The sequence below is a fragment of the Alosa alosa genome, chromosome 7 (assembly GCF_017589495.1).
Source record: "Alosa alosa isolate M-15738 ecotype Scorff River chromosome 7, AALO_Geno_1.1, whole genome shotgun sequence".
NCBI classification, from domain to species: domain Eukaryota; kingdom Metazoa; phylum Chordata; class Actinopteri; order Clupeiformes; family Clupeidae; genus Alosa; species Alosa alosa.
The window spans coordinates 10,838,562-10,843,561 of record NC_063195.1 but is presented as its reverse complement, the minus strand read 5'-3'; the positions used below and the strand labels follow the sequence as shown (position 1 = coordinate 10,843,561).

General features: G+C 39.6%; 1 protein-coding gene across 1 annotated transcript in view; it reads left to right on the top strand.

Moving 5' to 3' along the window:
- The window catches only part of cc2d1a (coiled-coil and C2 domain containing 1A), a 32,674-nt gene that overhangs the window by 12,795 nt on the left and 14,879 nt on the right, over positions 1–5,000 (top strand).

Here is a 5,000-nt window from a genome sequence, read left to right as displayed (position 1 = left end):
GCGGTCCGCAATGTGGACAATGGTCTGCAGAGTGAAATGATTCCCGGGCCATCGTCTGATAATTTGCTGCGCAATTGATCAAGGAGCCGTGGACAGAAAAAGAAAACATTGCAAACATTTATGCAGTTCGTAGGAAATACTTGTTTGGTGTCATCAAACATAGAGGCATAGAATTAAGTCGTGGTATGAGTGTTTATTCAATGCATGCGTGTGCACGTTGGTAGCAAAGCTAAGCTTCAACCTATTGGAAGGCTATTTAATTATGAAACGACATTTAATAGAACGACGTGGATTTATGCAACTTCCATAAAAAACAGAGCACAGACTAGGCTATATAAAACACTGTTTGGCATTAAGTGCCAAAAGCTATTAATTAGTCTTAGTTAAAGATAGTTAAAGATCTCCAAATCAGTGATTTACGCATGATCTGATCCGCCATTTACCATTCACAAAAGCTGGTATTGTGTTTCCTGAATCCTTACATTCAGGCATTCAAATTAAATGTAATTAAATAGCATATAAATATTCTATCAGTGTATGATGCTTGCATGAAACATCCCAAAACAACGGCACCCATATAACTGCTGTTGTTTTGAGAAGTATTATCATGCAAGCATCATGCAACAATGCAAAACAGTGAAACTATTGTAGGCCTAATTATATTTTACATTAGTAAAGCAGTACTCTGATGTGCATGTTTTCACAAACTTTTGTGAACAATCTTAGCACTTTAAACATTGACTGTTTTGAAGTGCATGTATAGCAATATAGTATAAAAATAATAATAATTGTGATATCATTATGATAATTTGATGGGGGGTGGGAGGAGGGGGTGGTTTCATGTAGGTAGGCCCTATGACCCCAAAGTATGCCTTGACTGGGCCTCAGGTCAAAGAAGTTTGAGAAAGGCTGATGTAGACGACAAAGCAGCAAGGAGGCATCGTATGATCATTTAAACAAGTTTTATGACGAGGTCGGTGAGGATGGGAAAAACCGTACATTTCTGTGCAAACTTTGGCCGCACTTCAGTCACAGTCATTATTCATTTAATCATTAAATAAAATACAGTACACGTCTTGGTTCAATAGGTTACGTGCAGTCATTTTAATATGTTTTAATAAACATTGAACCAATCCGGCCCTCGGCTTGTAACTAATTTGTTTTTTTGGCCCTCTAATGTATTTGACTTTGACATCCCTGCTTTAGAGTAATTCAGCGATTACATGATTACAGCGATTACATAGAGCGACACAAAACTAAGTAAAAAACTTTCAACAGAAAAACAACTGGAGAGATATGCTGTGCATGTGACTTTATTGCTTCAGGATTAGTTTCTGAATTTTCACATAAAACAAAACTTGACTTTTACTCAACTCATTTACTTCATTTTGCCTCATCTGTTACTGTTTCTTGTGTATATTCATGTGAAAATGATCTTCTTATTCCATGTCATGTTCTGTTCTAGTGTTCAGGAACATTAACATAGCAAAAAGGGTAAATTTAAAGTATTAATTATAAACAAATAGATTAGAAGAAAAAGATAAATGCAGAGACCAAATTCCTTGTATACGTAAGTACATAAGTATACTTGGCCGAGAAAACTGATTTACATTACATTTTACATTTACAAAATGGCTTGCGTTAAGTGGCTGCAGCCCAAAATGTCTCTGAAAGTTCCCAATGTGTTCCCAAAGTAGCAATGGCCTTCTAAAGGGCAGACCCCCACTCACACTGCCACAGAATAAACAGCAATTAAGTATTAAAAACAGTTTTTGAAGACTGGTCTCATTTCTAATGTATACACACCTCTATCACATCTGGTGTAGCCAGTTCACCCTCAAAACATATCAAATTCCATTTCACAAAAAAATAATTAAAGGCGCTCACCTTGAGATCTTTTTAACCACCTAAGTATTCCACCTGTACTGGCTGATACCTGTTTCAGTGTGAACTTTGTGTTGCAAGAAGCTGTGTTTTACAGCTTAGATAACTTCACACAGCACTAAAGCCCATCCTTCAGTGTTGAGATTGTTTCCTTAAAGACAGTACATGGCATAGGTGTAGAGTTGGCAGGAGGGGGCATTTTACACAATTAACCTGAAAAAGCTGCTTAATTAAGAGTTCCTCAATCAAGTACTGAAGTCATGAAAATTAATAGGGCGCTTCCTTAGTTGCTTTTTGTTACTTTTAGGTGTTTTTTGTTGTTTTTTTTTTATAACTGTCAAGTACCAGATAAGGCTTGGTGTGCGTGCGAAGATAGAGATGTTGTAATGGGCAAGTCCTACGTACAGGTGAGTGCATGAACTTTAGGGGAACTGGACAACAAGTTCCATACGCCTTTTCAATGAAACTTTACCACATTAACCCATTTAACACATCCTGGGGCCCACAGTAATCTGCCTACATGGGTAACCCAGGTTTAACCCATCATGGGGCTTACTTTAATCTGCCCACATGGGTAACCCAGGTTTAACCCATCATGGGTGTACAGTAATCTGCCCACATGGGTAACCCAGGTTTAACCCATCATGGGGCCCACAGCAATCTGCCCACATGGGTAACCCAGGTTTAACCTATCATGGGGCCTACAGTAATATGACCACATGGGTAACCCAGGTTTAACCCATCATGGGGCCCACAGCAATCTGACCACATGGGTAATTACTGTGGGTAATTGGGGTAAATGGCTGATTGGCTGCTGTGTGAAATCCCCTACTCTACCAATAGCACAAGGAAGTTAACATCTCTCCTATGTATAAGACATTTGCCGTGCCAGCTGAGTTTTAAGGGTTAAGATAACACCAAGAGCAAATATTGTTTTACAGTGTACTTAAAAAGCATCATCTTTTCAGTATGTCCACTTATAATAGGCAAGAATACCTCAACATAATTTAGTGACAAAAGTTTGCCATTATTATTCACGGTCATCAGAGCACGGGAAATGGAAAAACTGTCCTACATTAAAAAGCCAGACACTGCGGCCACATGCAACTTGCAACTGAAAGCCAGACACTGCTAGCCTGACTCGCCGATTTCGTTCCGCCTAGCTCCACTCATCCATCTGGAACCGATCCATTGGAATGGTGTTTCAGAAGGCTGGGCCTAATCAAAAAATGCTTGCATAAGATTGGATAAGCCACTTGTCCATCATCTATTGACGTGCTACTTCAACCACTCACATCGAAGCCAACCTGTGACGCTGATAACAGTCTCACAGTCGCTTCTACGCTATGTCACATCTATGAAACTCCCGCCCTGCGTCCTGATTGGCTCTACCATACAATCTCGTGTTGAAATCACTCTCAGTGGAAGAGGTCCCAGATGGATGTGAGTGAAGCTAGGCAGAGCTAAGTGGAACGAAATTCATCTGGCGAGAGTCAGGTAAAGACACTGCGGCAACATGCAAGTTTCCAAAGTCAAATTATATATCATAACTCTCAATAATAAGGAGTTTGTTTTACAAGATGCTGTCATCACAGAAAGTATTGTCAGGATTTTCATTAAGGAGAAGACCACTCTTGAAATATAAAGGACTTTTTAGAGGGTAGATATACCTCCCTTCTGGATTCAATGCAAAATTAATTACTTTCTCAATTACCATTAACCTGCCCATTTGGTGGTGTCACAAAGCTGGGCACTCAATGCTTACTTGCATTATGTGTCTGTGTACTTCCTCCTGGGATGGAGTTGATATTTGCCTTATAAGTTGAGGATTCTTGGACCATATACGTTTATTATGGATATAAAAGCTGTAGAAACTGGAGTAATAGTTGTAAAAGAAGAATGTTTGTAAAAAGTTTATATTCAGACTGTCAGCACTGCACATCTAAATGTGTGTACCGGTACATCTGTTCCTGACTCCAGCACAACCAATACTTTTAGCCTTTTGCAGGATTAAGGTGTTGTGGATGGTCATCTATTTGTGGCACCAAAAAAAAAATACATATCCATGTTTTTCAATAATAACATGAGTTTGTCTGCAAGGCCACCAAACATTAACACATCCACCTTCTCCCTGTTTAGTCAGCTCAATTTTCCAATTGAAAATATCAGTTGGGAATGATATAGAGCTGCCTATAAAACTAGTAGAAAATTTTTAATGGAGTCATTTGTACAACACAAGATAATTGAGTCATATAAATAAAATTGTCAGTGCATTTATTTGATAGCTAAGAGAAAATAGTCAGATGCTTCAGTTGTTGTTGTCTTGTCTGACCTAAACTGCACCAAGAAATATCTCCACAGCCTGGCCTTGTGGATAGCTCTTCAAAAACGACTTCATACAGACGATTCATTCTTGCCATCAACTTTTCATAAACAGTCATACAAAAGTTATCTGACATTGACACAGTTTTTTTCTGTAGTTGTCTGTAGTGTCTCAGCTAGCTGGTGGATCAGATATGGCTAACTCTGAATCAAAGGTCGATGGCTCATGGCGAACAGCTGTAAAGGAACGTAATGTAACTTACTGGAAATCAACACTGTTTTTATTGAATGGCCCTTTGTGGTTGAGTTAATTTCATTGTAACACCACTCTGAACAGTGTTTAGGGGCTTGCAAGGCTTTGCAGACTGCACATCATCAGCTTTGGGATTCCAAAATTGCAATGTGCAGTCTGCGAAGGTCAAAGCTCGATGCACAGGATTAAGGTGTTGTGGATGGTCATCTACTTGATGGTTTGTGACACCAATAAACAAGTACATTATGTGTCTCTGCAGGGGCGCTCTTTGGGGGCCCCCTCTCAGTGCCCTTAGAATTGTAGAATTCAGAACATGCCTTTCTGTAGCCAAATTTAAAACTGTTTGCCCGTAACAGCAACAGGAACATAACAGGAAATGAGCTCATATCACAGCTTGGTGCTCGGGGCCCTAAAAAGCCTGACTCCTACCGGCCACACCAGAATAAATATCTTTATACGGCTCTGGCCATACCAACGCCACATCGTTCAGTACCAGACGTCAGAGACTCCATTCTCAGCCAAGTCAGTGTGGCATCAGATT